The sequence below is a fragment of the Lithobates pipiens genome, unplaced genomic scaffold (assembly GCF_037356315.1).
Source record: "Lithobates pipiens isolate NorthernLeopardFrog02 unplaced genomic scaffold, aLitPip1_a1.2 Scaffold_13, whole genome shotgun sequence".
Classification (NCBI taxonomy): domain Eukaryota; kingdom Metazoa; phylum Chordata; class Amphibia; order Anura; family Ranidae; genus Lithobates; species Lithobates pipiens.
The window spans coordinates 536,435,488-536,454,460 of NW_027507718.1; the positions used below are offsets into that span (position 1 = coordinate 536,435,488).

General features: G+C 43.9%; 1 protein-coding gene across 2 annotated transcripts in view; it reads right to left on the reverse strand.

The window, feature by feature from the left end:
- The window catches only part of CA9 (carbonic anhydrase 9), a 75,601-nt gene that overhangs the window by 45,216 nt on the left and 11,412 nt on the right, over nucleotides 1-18,973 (reverse strand). The window lies entirely within an intron of this gene.

An 18,973-nucleotide genomic window follows, 5' to 3' on the forward strand; every position in this document is an offset into this window, starting at 1 on the left:
ATCACATGACCTGATCCTCACCCGTATTATTCTCCGATCACATGACATGACCCTCCCCCTTATTATTCCCCCGATCACATGACCTAACCCTCCCTCCCTTATTATTCTCCTATCATATGACATGACCCTCACCCTTATTATTCCCCCGATCACATGACCGGACCCTCCCTCCCTTATTATTCTCCTATCATATGACATGACCCTCACCTGTATTATTCTCCGATCACATGACCTGACCCTCCCCCTTATTATTCCCCCGATCACATGACCTGATCCTCACCCGTATTATTCCCCCGATGACATGACCCTCCCCCTTATTATTCCCCCGATCACATGACATGACCCTCCCTCCCTTATTATTCTCCTATCATATGACATGACCCTCCCCCCTTATAATTCTCCTATCATATGACATGACCCTCACCTGTATTATTCTCTGATCACATGACATGACCCTCACCTGTATTATTCTCCGATCACATGACATGACCCTCACCTGTATTATTCTCCGATCACATGACCTGATCCTCACCTGTATTATTCTCTGATCACATGACATGACCCTCACCTGTATTATTCTCTGATCACATGACATGACCCTCACCTGTATTATTCTCCGATCACATGACCTGACCCTCACCTGTATTATTCTCCGATCACATGACATGACCCTCACCTGTATTATTCTCCGATCACATGACATGACCCTCACCTGTATTATTCTCTGAACACATGATATGACCCTCACCTGTATTATTCTCTGATCACATGACATGACCCTCACCTGTATTATTCTCCGATCACATGACATGACCCTCACCTGTATTATTCTCCAATCACATGACCTGACCCTCACCTGTATTATTCTCTGATCACATGACCTGACCCTCACCTGTATTATTCTCTGATCACATGACCTGACCCTCACCTGTATTATTCTCTGATCACATGACCTGACCCTCACCTGTATTATTCTCCGATCACATGACCTGACCCTCACCTGTATTATTCTCTGAACACATGATATGACCCTCACCTGTATTATTCTCTGATCACATGACATGACCCTCACCTGTATTATTCTCCGATCACATGACATGACCCTCACCTGTATTATTCTCTGATCACATGACCTGACCCTCACCTGTATTATTCTCTGATCACATGACCTGACCCTCACCTGTATTATTCTCCGATCACATGACATGACCCTCACCTGTATTATTCTCTGATCACATGACATGACCCTCACCTGTATTATTCTCTGATCACATGACATGACCCTCACCCGTATTATTCTCTAATCACATGACATGACCCTCACCTGTATTATTCTCCGATCACATGACATGACCCTCACCTGTATTATTCTCTGATCACATGACATGACCCTCACCTGTATTATTCTCCGATCACATGACCTGACCCTCACCTGTATTATTCTCCAATCACATGACATGACCCTCACCCGTATTATTCTCTGATCACATGACCTGACCCTCACCTGTATTATTCTCTGATCACATGACATGACCCTCACCTGTATTATTCTCTGAACACATGATATGACCCTCACCTGTATTATTCTCTGAACACATGACATGACCCTCACCTGTATTATTCTCCGATCACATGACCTGACCCTCACCTGTATTATTCTCCGATCACATGACCTGATCCTCACCTGTATTATTCTCTGATCACATGACATGACCCTCACCTGTATTATTCTCTGATCACATGACCTGACCCTCACCTGTATTATTCTCTGATCACATGACCTGACCCTCACCTGTATTATTCTCTGATCACATGACCTGACCCTCACCTGTATTATTCTCTGATCACATGACATGACCCTCACCTGTATTATTCTCCGATCACATGACCTGACCCTCACCTGTATTATTCTCCGATCACATGACCTGACCCTCACCTGTATTATTCTCTGATCACGTGACCTGACCCTCACCTGTATTATTCTCCGATCACATGCCCTGACCCTCACCTGTATTATTCTCTGATCACATGACCTGATCCTCACCTGTATTATTCTCTGATCACATGACCTGATCCTCACCTGTATTATTCTCTGATCACATGACCTGACCCTCACCTGTATTATTCTCTGATCACATGACATGACCCTCACCTGTATTATTCTCTGATCACATGACATGACCCTCACCTGTATTATTCTCCGATCACATGACCTGACCCTCCCCCTTATTATTCCCCCGATCACATGACCGGACCCTCCCTCCCTTATTATTCTCCTATCATATGACATGACCCTCACCTGTATTATTCTCCGATCACATGACCTGATCCTCACCTGTATTATTCTCTGATCACATGACCTGACCCTCACCTGTATTATTCTCCAATCACATGACCTGACCCTCCCCCTTATTATTCCCCCGATCACATGACCGGACCCTCCCTCCCTTATTATTCTCCTATCATATGACATGACCCTCACCTGTATTATTCTCCGATCACATGACCTGATCCTCACCTGTATTATTCTCTGATCACATGACATGACCCTCACCTGTATTATTCTCCGAACACATGACCTGACCCTCACCTGTATTATTCTCCAATCACATGACATGACCCTCACCTGTATTATTCTCTGAACACATGATATGACCCTCACCTGTATTATTCTCTGATCACATGACATGACCCTCACCTGTATTATTCTCCAATCACATGACATGACCCTCACCTGTATTATTCTCTGAACACATGATATGACCCTCACCTGTATTATTCTCTGAACACATGATATGACCCTCACCTGTATTCTCTGATCACATGACCTGACCCTCACCTGTATTATTCTCTGATCACATGACCTGACCCTCACCTGTATTATTCTCTAATCACATGACATGACCCTCACCTGTATTATTCTCTGATCACATGACATGACCCTCACCCGTATTATTCTCCGTTCACATGACCTGACCCTCACCTGTAATATTCTCTGCTCACATGACCTGACCCTCACCTGTATTATTCTCTGATCACATGACATGATCCTCACCTGTATTATTCTCTGATCACATGACATGACCCTCACCTGTATTATTCTCTGATCACATGACCTGACCCTCACCTGTATTATTCTCCGATCACATGACCTGACCCTCACCTGTATTATTCTCCGATCACATGACATGACCCTCACCCGTATTATTCTCCGATCACATGACCTGACCCTCAACTGTATTATTCTCCGATCACATGACATGACCCTCACCTGTATTATTCTCTGATCACATGACGTGACCCTCACCCGTATTATTCTCCGATCACATGACCTGACCCTCAACTGTATTATTCTCCGATCACATGACATGACCCTCACCTGTATTATTCTCCGAACACATGACATGACCCTCACCTGTATTATTCTCAGATCACATGACATGACCCTCACCCGTATTATTCTCCGAACACATGACATGACCCTCATCTGTATTATTCTCCAATCACATGACCTGACCCTCACCTGTATTATTCTCTGATCACATGACCTGACCCTCACCTGTATTATTCTCCGATCACATGACCTGACCCTCACCTGTATTATTCTCCTATCACATGACCTGATCCTCACCCGTATTATTCTCTGATCACATGACATGACCCTCACCTGTATTATTTTCCGAACACATGACATGACCCTCACCTGTATTATTCTCCGATCACATGACATGACCCTCACCTGTATTATTCTCCGATCACATGACATGACCCTCACCTGTATTATTCTCCGAACATATGACATGACCCTCACCTGTATTATTCTCTGATCACATGACCTGACCCTCACCTGTATTATTCTCCGAACACATGACATGACCCTCACCTGTATTATTCTCCAATCACATGACATGACCCTCACCTGTATTATTCTCCGATCACATGACATGACCCTCACCTGTATTATTCTCCGATCACATGACATGACCCTCACCTGTATTATTCTCCGATCACATGACATGACCCTCACCTGTATTATTCTCCGATCACATGACATGACCCTCACCTGTATTATTCTCTGATCACATGACATGACCCTCACCCGTATTATTCTCCGATCACATGACATGACCCTCACCTGTATTATTCTCAGATCACATGACCTGACCCTCACCTGTATTATTCTCTGATCACATGACCTGACCCTCACCTGTATTATTCTCCGATCACATGACCTGACCCTCACCTGTATTATTCTATGATCACATGACCTGACCCTCACCTGTATTATTCTCCGATCACATGACCTGACCCTCACCTGTATAATTCTCTGATCACATGACATGACCCTCACCCGTATTATTTTCCGAACACATGACATGACCCTCACCTGTATTATTCTCCAAACACATGACATGACCCTCACCTGTATTATTCTCCAAACACATGACATGACCCTCACCTGTATTATTCTCCGAACACATGACATGACCCTCACCTGTATTATTCTCCAAACACATGACATGACCCTCACCTGTATTATTCTCCAATCACATGACCTGACCCTCACCTGTATTATTCTCTGATCACATGACCTGACCCTCACCTGTATTATTCTCTGATCACATGACCTGATCCTCACCTGTATTATTCTCTGATCACATGACCTGACCCTCACCTGTATTATTCTCTGATCACATGACATGACCCTCACCTGTATTATTCTCTGATCACATGACATGACCCTCACCTGTATTATTCTCTGATCACATGACCTGACCCTCACCTGTATTATTCTCCAATCACATGACATGACCCTCACCTGTATTATTCTCTGATCACATGACCTGACCCTCACCTGTATTATTCTCTGATCACATGACCTGACCCTCACCTGTATTATTCTCTGATCACATGACATGACCCTCACCTGTATTATTCTCTGAACACATGACATGACCCTCACCTGTATTATTCTCCAATCACATGACATGACCCTCACCTGTATTATTCTCTGATCACATGACCTGACCCTCACCTGTATTATTCTCTGATCACATGACATGACCCTCACCTGTATTATTCTCTGATCACATGACCTGACCCTCACCTGTATTATTCTCCAATCACATGACATGACCCTCACCTGTATTATTCTCCGATCACATGACCTGACCCTCACCTGTATTATTCTCTGATCACATGACATGACCCTCACCTGTATTATTCTCTGAACACATGACATGACCCTCACCTGTATTATTCTCCAATCACATGACATGACCCTCACCTGTATTATTCTCTGATCACATGACATGACCCTCACCTGTATTATTCTCTGATCACATGACCTGACCCTCAACTGTATTATTCTCCGATCACATGACCTGACCCTCACCTGTATTATTCTCTGATCACATGACATGACCCTCACCTGTATTATTCTCTGAACACATGACCTGACCCTCACCTGTATTATTCTCTGATCACGTGACCTGACCCTCACCTGTATTATTCTCCTATCACATGACATGACCCTCACCTGTATTATTCTCTGAACACATGACATGACCCTCACCTGTATTTTTCTCCAATCACATGACATGACCCTCACCTGTATTATTCTCTGAACACATGACATGACCCTCACCTGTATTATTCTCCAATCACATGACATGACCCTCACCTGTATTATTCTCCAATCACATGACATGACCCTCACCTGTATTATTCTCCGATCACATGACATGACCCTCACCCGTATTATTCTCTGAACACATGACATGACCCTCACCTGTATTATTCTCCAATCACATGACCTGACCCTCACCTGTATTATTCTCTGATCACATGACCTGACTCTTACCTGTATTATTCTCCAATCACATGACCTGACCCTCACCTGTATTATTCTCCGAACATATGACATGACCCTCACCTGTATTATTCTCCGAACATATGACATGACCCTCACCTGTATTATTCTCCAATCACATGACATGACCCTCACCTGTATTATTCTCCGATCACATGACCTGATCCTCACCTGTATTATTCTCTGATCACATGACATGACCCTCACCTGTATTATTCTCCGAACACATGACATGACCCTCACCTGTATTATTCTCCAATCACATGACCTGACCCTCACCTGTATTATTCTCCAATCACATGACCTGTCCCTCACCTGTATTATTCTCCGATCACATGACCTGACCCTCACCTGTATTATTCTCCGATCACATGACATGACCCTCACCCGTATAATTGTCCGATCACATGACCTGACCCTCACCTGTATTATTCTCCGAACACATGACATGACCCTCACCTGTATTATTCTCCAATCACATGACATGACCCTCACCCGTATAATTGTCCGATCACATGACCTGACCCTCACCTGTATTATTCTCCAATCACATGACATGACCCTCACCCGTATAATTGTCCGATCACATGACCTGACCCTCACCTGTATTATTCTCCGAACACATGACATGACCCTCACCTGTATTATTCTCCAATCACATGACCTGACCCTCACCCGTATAATTGTCCGATCACATGACCTGACCCTCACCTGTATTATTCTCCGAACACATGACATGACCCTCACCTGTATTATTCTCCAATCACATGACCTGACCCTCACCCGTATAATTGTCCGATCACATGACCTGACCCTCACCTGTATTATTCTCCAATCACATGACCTGACCCTCACCTGTATTATTCTCCGAACACATGATATGACCCTCACCTGTATTATTCTCCGAACACATGACATGACCCTCACCTGTATTATTCTCCGAACACATGACATGACCCTCACCTGTATTATTCTCCGATCACATGACATGACCCTCACCCGTATAATTGTCCGATCACATGACCTGACCCTCACCTGTATTATTCTCCGAACACATGACATGACCCTCACCTGTATTATTCTCCGATCACATGACATGACCCTCACCCGTATAATTGTCCGATCACATGACCTGACCCTCACCTGTATTATTCTCCGATCACATGACATGACCCTCACCCGTATAATTGTCCGATCACATGACATGACCCTCACCTGTATTATTCTCCAATCACATGACCTGACCCTCACCTGTATTATTCTCCAATCACATGACATGACCCTCACCTGTATTATTCTCTGATCACATGACCTGACCCTCACCTGTATTATTCTCCAATCACATGACCTGACCCTCACCTGTATTATTCTCCGAACACATGACATGACCCTCACCCGTATAATTGTCCGATCACATGACATGACCCTCACCTGTATTATTCTCCGATCACATGACATGACCCTCACCCGTATAATTGTCCGATCACATGACCTGACCCTCACCTGTATTATTCTCCGAACACATGACATGACCCTCACCTGTATTATTCTCCAATCACATGACCTGACCCTCACCCGTATAATTGTCCGATCACATGACCTGACCCTCACCTGTATTATTCTCCAATCACATGACCTGACCCTCACCTGTATTATTCTCCGAACACATGACATGACCCATCTTATTATTCATTATACTGCAAATTACTAGAAATAAAGTGAAATCTCGTATTTTTATGCCTGTATAATATAAAATAACTCTGCATAGACCTGTGCCCACCTCACCCATCCCCCATGTGCACCAATATAATCAAGAAATCATGTCTCTTCAATGTATATATTCTCCACCCGTGACCCCTGCATCGGTCAGACATCACTCAGCACAGGTATTCCACCTTCATCCTAATAAGGTTTACTCACGCACTTCATGAAGTTATCAGTATTGATTACCTACAATAAATCTTCTCTATCACCATCATGCTAATCATCCTCAGCATTGCCACAAACAAGACACGTGAGATGTATATACAGGGGACAGTATACAGACAGGGGAGGAATGTATATACAGGTGACAGTATACAGACAGGGGAGGAATGTATATACAGGTGACAGTATACAGACAGGGGAGGGATGTATATACACGTGAGATGTATATACAGGTGACAGTATACAGACAGGGGAGGGATGTATATACAGGTGACAGTATACAGACAGGGGAGGGATGTATATACAGGTGACAGTATACAGACAGGGGAGGAATGTATATACAAGTGAGATGTATAGACAGGTGAGGGTATACAGACAAGGGAGGGATGTATATACAGGTGAGATGTATATACACGTGAGATGTATATACAGGTGACAGTATACAGACAGGGGAGGGATGTATATACAGGTGACAGTATACAGACAGGGGAGGAATGTATATACAGGTGACAGTATACAGACAGGGGAGGAATGTATATACAGGTGACAGTATACAGACAGGGGAGGGATGTATATACAGGTGACAGTATACAGACAGGGGAGGGATGTATATACAGGTGACAGTATACAGACAGGGGAGGGATGTATATACAGGTGACAGTATACAGACAGGGGAGGGATGTATATACAGGTGACAGTATACAGACAGGGGAGGAATGTATATACAGGTGACAGTATACAGACAGGGGAAGGATGTATATACAGGTGAGATGTATATACAGGTGAGATGTTATACAGGTGAGATGTATATACAGGTGAGATGTTATACAGGTGAGATGTTATACAGGTGACAGTATACAGACAAGGGAGGAATGTATATACAGGTGAGATGTATATACAGGTGAGATGTTATACAGGTGAGATGTATATACAGGTGAGATGTTATACAGGTGAGGGTATACAGACAAGGGAAGGATGTATATACAGGTAGGATGTTATACAGGTGACAGTATATAGGCAAGGGAAGAATGTATATACAGGTGAGATGTTATACAGGTGAGATTATACAAACAAGGGAGTTATGTATATACAGGTGAGATGTTATTATACAGGTGAGATGTTATTATACAGGTGAGATGTTATACAGGTGAGGGTATACAGACAATGGAAGAATGTATATACAGGTGAGATGTTATTATACAGGTGAGATGTTATTATACAGGTGAGGGTATACAGACAAGGGAGGGATGTATATACAAGTGGGATGTTATACAGGTGACAGTATATACACAAGGGAGGAATGTATATACAGGTGAGATGTTATTCAGGTGAGGGTATACAACAGGGAGGAATGTATATACAGGTGAGATTATACAAACAAGGGAGTTATGTATATACAGGTGGAATGTTATACAGGTAGGATGTTATACAGATGACAGTATACAGACAAAGGAGGAATGTATATACAGGTGAGATGTTATACAGGTGAGATGTATATACAGGTGAGATGTTATACAGGTGAGATGTATATACAGGTGAGATGTTATACAGGTGAGATGTATATACAGGTGAGATGTATATACAGGTGAGATGTATATACAGGTGAGATGTTATACAGGTGAGATGTATATACAGGTGAGATGTTATACAGGTGAGATGTATATACAGGTGAGATGTTATACAGGTGAGATGTTATACAGGTGAGATGTTATACAGGTGAGATGTTATACAGGTGAAAGTATATAGACAAGGGAGGAATGTATATACAGGTGAGATGTATATACAGGTGAGATGTATATACAGGTGAGATGTTATACAGGTGAGATGTATATACAGGTGAGATGTATATACAGGTGAGATGTTATACAGGTGAGATGTATATACAGGTGAGATGTATATACAGGTGAGATGTTATACAGGTGAGATGTATATACAGGTGAGATGTTATACAGGTGAGATGTATATACAGGTGAGATGTTATACAGGTGAGATGTTATACAGGTGAGATGTTATACAGGTGAAAGTATATAGACAAGGGAGGAATGTATATACAGGTGAGATGTATATACAGGTGAGATGTATATACAGGTGAGATGTATATACAGGTGAGATGTTATACAGGTGAGATGTATATACAGGTGAGATGTTATACAGGTGAGATGTATATACAGGTGAGATGTTATACAGGTGAGATGTTATACAGGTGAGATGTTATACAGGTGAGATGTATATACAGGTGAGATGTTATACAGGTGAGATGTTATACAGGTGACAGTATACAGACAAGGGAGGAATGTATATACAGGTGAGGGTATACAGACGAGGGAAGATGTATATACAGGTGAGGGTATACAGACAAGGGAAGATGTATATACAGGTGAGGGTATACAGACAAGGGAAGATGTATATACAGGTGAGGGTATACAGACAAGGGAAGATGTATATACAGGTGAGGGTATACAGATAAGGGAGGAATGTATATACAGGTGAGGGTATACAAACAAGGGAAGATGTATATACAGGTGAGGGTATACAGACAAGGGAAGATGTATATACAGGTGAGGGTATACAGACGAGGGAAGATGTATATACAGGTGAGGGTATACAGACGAGGGAAGATGTATATACAGGTGAGGGTATACAGACGAGGGAAGGTGTATATACAGGTGAGGGTATACAGACGAGGGAAGATGTATATACAGGTGAGGGTATACAGACAAGGGAAGATGTATATACAGGTGAGGGTATACAGACAAGGGAAGATGTATATACAGGTGAGGGTATACAGACAAGGGAAGATGTATATACAGGTGAGGGTATACAGATAAGGGAGGAATGTATATACAGGTGAGGGTATACAAACAAGGGAAGATGTATATACAGGTGAGGGTATACAGACAAGGGAAGATGTATATACAGGTGAGGGTATACAGACAAGGGAAGATGTATATACAGGTGAGGGTATACAGATAAGGGAGGAATGTATATACAGGTGAGGGTATACAAACAAGGGAAGATGTATATACAGGTGAGGGTATACAGACAAGGGAAGATGTATATACAGGTGAGGGTATACAGACAAGGGAAGATGTATATACAGGTGAGGGTATACAGATAAGGGAGGAATGTATATACAGGTGAGGGTATACAGACAAGGGAAGATGTATATACAGGTGAGGGTATACAGACAAGGGAAGATGTATATACAGGTGAGGGTATACAGATAACGGAAGATATATATACAGGTGATGGTATACAGACGAGGGAAGATGTATATACAGGTGAGGGTATACAGACGAGGGAAGATGTATATACAGGTGAGGGTATACAGACGAGGGAAGATGTATATACAGGTGAGGGTATACAGACGAGGGAAGATGTATATACAGGTGAGGGTATACAGACAAGGGAAGATGTATATACAGGTGAGGGTATACAGACAAGGGAAGATGTATATACAGGTGAGGGTATACAGACAAGGGAAGATGTATATACAGGTGAGGGTATACAGATAAGGGAGGAATGTATATACAGGTGAGGGTATACAAACAAGGGAAGATGTATATACAGGTGAGGGTATACAGACAAGGGAAGATGTATATACAGGTGAGGGTATACAGACAAGGGAAGATGTATATACAGGTGAGGGTATACAGATAAGGGAGGAATGTATATACAGGTGAGGGTATACAAACAAGGGAAGATGTATATACAGGTGAGGGTATACAGACAAGGGAAGATGTATATACAGGTGAGGGTATACAGACAAGGGAAGATGTATATACAGGTGAGGGTATACAGACAAGGGAAGATGTATATACAGGTGAGGGTATACAGATAACGGAAGATATATATACAGGTGATGGTATACAGACGAGGGAAGATGTATATACAGGTGAGGGTATACAGACGAGGGAAGATGTATATACAGGTGAGGGTATACAGACGAGGGAAGGTGTATATACAGGTGAGGGTATACAGACATCTTTGTGTGCTGGGAATGAATGGGTACATTGATATATATACACAGTAGAGGAGGTATACATGGAATAGTGTACAGACAGGTGTGGCGGGGGAGGCGCGGTGTGTAGATAGGAAGGTGTGGGCTGTTATTGTACGGTTAGGATGGATTGTAATAATCGGTTATTCATTAACTGTCTCTGATTTTATTCTGGTGAAATATTAACCCCTCGCTGATCCCGTCATACTGTGTCAGGTGACGGCTCATTGCCAGTATTGGAGTCATAGTGGGAAAGGAGTCTTATCAGGCCGCGTACACACGCGGGGACTGTTCGCTCAACTTTGTCCGCTGAACAGTGTTTCGGCGGACAGTCCGCTCGTGTGTGGGCTTTCAGCGGACAGTTTCAGCGAACAGTCCGCTGAACAAGGTTTTTCGGAAATTCCGAAAAACTGTCCGCTGAAACTCTGTTTCAGCGAACAGTCCCCTCGTGTGTAGGCTTGCTCGTCAAACAAAGTTGCGCGCATGCTCAGAAAGGATTTTCACGCCGAAAGTTATAATGCAGTGTATAGGACGTCGTATTTTTCGTCCCGTCGTACGTGCCGTTCACGTCATCGCGCACGGTTTCAGCAAACTGTTCGTCCGTCGTGTGTGGCCATGTCCGTCCATGCTAATTTTGAGCGGACTGTTTGCCGAAACTGTTTGACGGACAAAGTTGGGCGAACAGTCCGCGCGTGTGTACGCGGCCTCAATGTCTGGCAGCCAGGGGAATATTTACCCCCCACTTCTTATGTCATCCATTTCCCTCCTACCCCCTGTATGGCCCATCACCCCCATCATCCCCACTTCTCTCTACAGCCTCGGTCAGTCTAACCTCCATTGTAATGACAATGATGGAATCTCTCCTGAAAAGAAGGACCATTCATCACCTGAAACCACACAATTTTCTGCCCCCCCTGCACAGTCTGCCTGTCCTTTATTGGCCAGACTTCTACTGACACCCATGGCCATCTTTAAGGCAGGGCAAAAGGGGCAGCTGTCCAGGGCCCCATGTTGTGGGGCCCAAATCAGTTGCCTCATACTTGCCAACTATCCTGGTTTAAATTCCCTTCATCCCTTGAGGTTTTAGTCCTGTGCTGTGTCCTGATATCTCAGTGTGAAGTGCTGGTAATAATGCTGCCCAGCTCTGCCCTATTATTGTGTACAGATGACTGCCCTGCAGACCTGTGTTTACATGTAAATAACCGGCATTGATATGTAAATAGTCGTGGAGCGCGGCATTGATATGTAAATAGTCGTAGAGCGCGGCATTGATATGTAAATAGTCGTGGAGCGCGACATTGATATTTAAATAGTCGTGGAGCGCGGCATTGATATGTTAATAGTCGTGGAGCGCGACATTGATATGTAAATAGTCGGGGAGCGCGGCATTGATATGTAAATAGTCGTGGAGCGCGGCATTGATATGTAAATAGTCGTGGAGCGCGGCATTGATATGTAAATAGTCGTGGAGCGCGGCATTGATATGTAAATAGTCGTGGAGCGCGGCATTGATATGTAAATAGTCGTAGAGCGCGGCATTGATATGTAAATAGTCGGGGAGCGCGACATTGATATGTAAATAGTCGTGGAGCGCGACATTGATATGTAAATAGTCGTGGAGCGCGGCATTGATATGTAAATAGTCGTGGAGCGCGGCATTGATATGTAAATAGTCGGGGAGCGCGACATTGATATGTAAATAGTCGTAGAGCGCGACATTGATATGTAAATAGTCGTGGAGCGCGGCATTGATATGTAAATAGTCGGGGAGCGCGGCATTGATATGTAAATAGTCGTGGAGCGCGGCATTGATATGTAAATAGTCGTGGAGCGCGGCATTGATATGTAAATAGTCGTGGAGCGCGGCATTGATATGTAAATAGTCGTAGAGCGCGGCATTGATATGTAAATAGTCGTAGAGCGCGGCATTGATATGTAAATAGTCGTGGAGCGCGGCATTGATATGTAAATAGTCGTGGAGCGCGGCATTGATATGTAAATAGTCGTGGAGCGCGGCATTGATATGTAAATAGTCGTGGAGCGCGGCATTGATATGTAAATAGTCGTGGAGCGCGGCATTGATATGTAAATAGTCGTAGAGCGCGACATTGATATGTAAATAGTCGGGGAGCGCGGCATTGATATGTAAATAGTCGTGGAGCGCGGCATTGATATGTAAATAGTCGTGGAGCGCGGCATTGATATGTAAATAGTCGGGGAGCGCGGCATTGATATGTAAATAGTCGTGGAGCGCGACATTGATATGTAAATAGTCGTGGAGCGCAGCATTGATATGTAAATAGTCGTAGAGCGCGACATTGATATGTAAATAGTCGTGGAGCGCGGCATTGATATGTAAATAGTCGTAGAGCGCGACATTGATATGTAAATAGTCGTGGAGCGCGGCATTGATATGTAAATAGTCGGGGAGCGCGGCATTGATATGTAAATAGTCGTGGAGCGCGGCATTGATATGTAAATAGTCGTGGAGCGCGGCATTGATATGTAAATAGTCGTGGAGCGCGGCATTGATATGTAAATAGTCGGGGAGCGCGGCATTGATATGTAAATAGTCATAGAGCGCGGCATTGATATGTAAATAGTCGGGGAGCATGGCATTGATATTTAAATAGTCGTGGAGCGCGGCATTGATATGTAAATAGTCGTGGAGCGCGACATTGATATGTAAATAGTCGTGGAGCACGGCATTGATATGTAAATAGTCGGGGAGCATGGCATTGATATGTAAATAGTTGCAGAGCGTGGCATTGATATGTAAATAGCCATGGAGTGCGGCATTGATATGTAAATAGTCGGGGAGCATGGCATTGATATGTAAATAGCCGTGGAGCGCGGCATTGATATGTAAATAGTCGGGGAGCATGGCATTGATATGTAAATAGCTGTGGAGCGCGGCATTGATATGTAAATAGTCGTGGAGCGCAGCATTGATATGTAAATAGTCGGGGAGCGCGGCATAGATATGTAAATAGCCATGGAGTGCGGCATTGATATGTAAATAGTCGTGGAGCGCGGCATTGATATGTAAATAGTCGTGGAGCACGCCAATGATATGTAAATAGTCGGGGAGCATGGCATTGATATGTAAATAGCTGTGGAGCGCGGCATTGATATGTAAATAGTCGTGGAGCGCGGCATTGATATGTAAATAGTCGGGGAGCACGGCATTGATATGTAAATAGCCATGGAGTGCGGCATTGATATGTAAATAGTCGTGGAGCGCAGCATTGATATGTAAATAGTCGTGGAGCACGGCAATGATATGTAAATAGTCGGGGAGCATGGCATTGATATGTAAATAGTCGGGGAGCGTGGCATTGATATGTAAATAGACGTGAATCGTGGCATTGATATGTAAATAGTCGTGGAGCACGGCATTGATATGTAAATAGACGTGAATCGTGGCATTGATATGTATATCGTGTCCCCTGAGGTCATGGGCTGCTCTATGCACTAGAAATGCAGAAGAAAGTCCCGAACACTTTTTATAAATCACAGCACATGTCAGCAGATACATTTAACAATTGGTGGCACTGCTGAGTATCTGCTATAAATCTTACCATTACATTGGTGGTCAGTGTAAATCTTACCATTACATTGGTGGTCAGTGTAAATCTTACCATTACATTGGTGGTCAGTGTAAATCTTCTCATTACATTGGGGCTTGGTATAGAATCCTTTCATTCACACTAGTGGCCATTGGTGGTCAGTGTGAAGGTTCCTCTTATATTGGTGGTTACTGTGACTGCTTCTATTACATTGGTGGTCAGTGTAAACCCTTATTAAATTGGTGGTCAGCGTTGAAACTCTTTATATTGGTAGTCATTAAAAAAATCATCACTACCACTAATCACACCCTCCCCTCCCCCATGATGTGCAGGCGGTGAGGGGATGATGTGCTATAACCTTTAACAGCCAATCAGTGAGCAGTAATGATGTTCTGTAACCTTTAGCAGCCAATCAGCGAGCGGCAATCATGTGCTGTAACCTCTAGCAGCCAATCAGTGAGCAGTAACGATGTGCTGTAACCTCTAGCAGCCAATCAGTGAGCAGTAATGATGTGCTGTAACCTCTAGCAGCCAATCAGTGAGGAGATGATGTGCTGTAACCTCTAGCAGCCAATCAGTGAGCAGTAATGATGTGCTGTAACCTCTAGCAGCCAATGAGTGAGTAGTAATCATGTGCTGTAACCTCTAGTAACCAAGCAGTAATTATCATGTAAGTATTCCCCCCGCTGTATCAAAGAGAAAAACTACAACTAAATAGCTGGTGCCGAGCGCTGGGAGGCGTCACCAGAAGGAAAGTGAAGAATGGAGCTGTGATAATATGCTATAGGTTACTGCACATCATTACTGCTCACTGATTGGTTGCTAGAGGTTACTGCACATCATTACTGCTCACTGATTGGTTGCTATAGGTTACTGCACATCATTACTGCTCACTGATTGGTTGCTAGAGGTTACTGCACATCATTACTGCTCACTGATTGGTTGCTAGAGGTTACTGCACATCATTACTGCTCACTGATTGGTTGCTAGAGGTTACTGCACATCATTACTGCTCACTGATTGGTTGCTAGAGGTTACTGCACATCATTACTGCTCACTGATTGGTTGCTAGAGGTTACTGCACATCATTACTGCTCACTGTGAAGCATCGTGCTGAGCTGAGATGTGATAATATACTGGGAATAATATCCACATGTAGAATGGACAATGACTGATAATAAATCAATATGTGCCACACATATACCATATATAGATGAATGAATAATGAATTTATGTTCTATACTTGTAGACAATTAGTAAACAATGAAAAAGTGAAAAAATAAAAATAACGACAAAATGCTCTGAAGAGTGATTCACATTCTTCCAAAAAAGTACTAGATAATAAAGTGCTCTGTGAAGTAAACAAAGAATAAAATACAAAGTGACTTCCTTTCTTCTGTGCAAACACCATATAAAGTGGCGTGTGCTTTTCTTTACTTGTGACCCCGAGGCCTTCCGTGACCCCAAGACCTTTCGTGACTCAGAGGCCTTTCGTGACCCTGAGGCCTTCTGTGACCCCGAGGCCTTCCGTGGCCCCGAGGCCTTCCATGGCCCCGAGGCCTTCCATGACCCCAAGACCTTTCGTGACCCAGAGGTCTTCCGTGACCCTGAGGCCTTCTGTGACCCGGGGCCTTCTGTGACCCCAAGAGCTTCCGTGACCCCAAGTTCTTCCATGACCCCGAGGCCTTCCGTGACCCCGAGACCATCCATGACCCCAAGACCTTCCGTGACCCCGAGGCCTTCCGTGCCGTACCCTGTGATGATGTTTTTCCTCTTACCTCAAGGGGGATAACAATGTGTGTTCTGACCACAGATGGCTCTCGGTGGTGGTCGGAGCTCCTGTGATTGTATATTCCCAATATTGGAATGGCTCCTTATCAATCTAATGCCTTATTACTTTTAGTCCATTCCCCTGTCCTTTGGGTCTGTAATCTTAGGTTTTTATGGATATTTTATGATATTTTATTAATGTTTTACATTCCCTTTTCCTTATAAGTATCTGGCAGGTACAATATATCATAGTATCACTGACAAAATGGCTGTCATTCTATATACCCTGTTTCCCCCCGAAAATAAGACCTAGCTTGATTGTTGGTGATGGCTGCAATATAAGCCCTACACCCCAAATAAGCCCTACCCCGAAAATAAGACCTACCCTTTAACTGGGGCTTATTTGGGGGGTAGGGCTTATATTGCAGCCATCTCCGACAATCACGCTAGGTCTTATTTTCAGGGAAACAGGGTAGTAATGCCAGGCTACACAGAAATGGCCGCTATTGATTTCCCATGTTAACATCTATGGGAAAATGGCCGCCGTAATACATCCTCTATCTGGCCGCAAGAAAATGGCTGTCCAATTAGCTCCCTAACTGAACATATTTAGGGACACCTCCAGCGCCCTACACATCCCCTGAGGAAGTCACATAACCGTGACGACACACGTAGGGACGTAGAGGCACCGGAAGTGATGCCGGCGATCTCGTGGTAATCGGATTGATGACTGTAATTTACTTTGTGAATGTGAGTACATGTATTCACCATTTTTATTAAATAAATCAAGTTCTATCCTGGGATCCCTCTCTTCTTCCCCTCACCATCTTCCACATTTATGTGTAATAAGAGAAGTGACACCACATTGATAAGGAGCAATAATGGGAATATACAATCATAGGAGCTCCGACCACCACAAGAGCCATCTGTGATTAGAACACCCACACTGTTATCCCCCAACCTTGAGGTGAGAGGCCGTCCATCATCACCATGGCATGGAAGGCCTTGGGGTCACAGAAGGTCTCGGGGTCACGGAAGGTCTTGGGGTCACGGAAAGCCTTGGGGTCACAGGAGGTCTCAGGGTCATGGAAGGTCTTGGGGTCATGGAAGGCCTCGGGGTCACAGAAGTCCATGGGGTCACGGGAGGTCTCGGGGTCATGGAAGGTCTTGGGGTCATGGAAGGCCTCAGGTCATTGAAGGCCTCAGGGTCATGGAAGGCCTCAGGTCATGGAAGGCCTCAGGGTCATGTAAAGGTCTTGGGGTCATGGAAGGCCTCAGGGTCATGGAAGGCCTCAGGGTCACGGAAGGCCTTGAGGTCATGGGAGGCCTCAGGGTCACGGAAGGCCTCAGAGTCACAGAAGGCCTCGGGGTCACCAGTAAAGAAAAGCACACGCCACTTTATATGGTGTTTACACAGAAGAAAGGAAGTCACTTTAGCTTTTATTGTTTGTTTACTTCACAGAGCACTTTATTATCTAGTACTTTTTTGGAAGAATGTGAATCACTCTTCAGAGGACTGTGAATCACTTTTCAGACCACTTTGTCATTGTTTACTAATTGTCCACAAGTATAGAGCATGAACTCATTATTCATTCATTTGTATATGGTATATGTGTGACACATATTGATTTATTATCAGTCATTGTCCGTTCTACATGTGGATATTATTCCCAGTATATTATCACAGCTCAGCTCTGCACGATGCTTCACAGTGAGCAGTAATGATGTGCCATAACCTCTATCAACCAATCAGTGAGCAGTAATGATGTGCAGTAACCTCTAGCAACCAATCAGTGAGCAGTAATGACATGCAGTAAGCTTTAGCAACTAATCAGT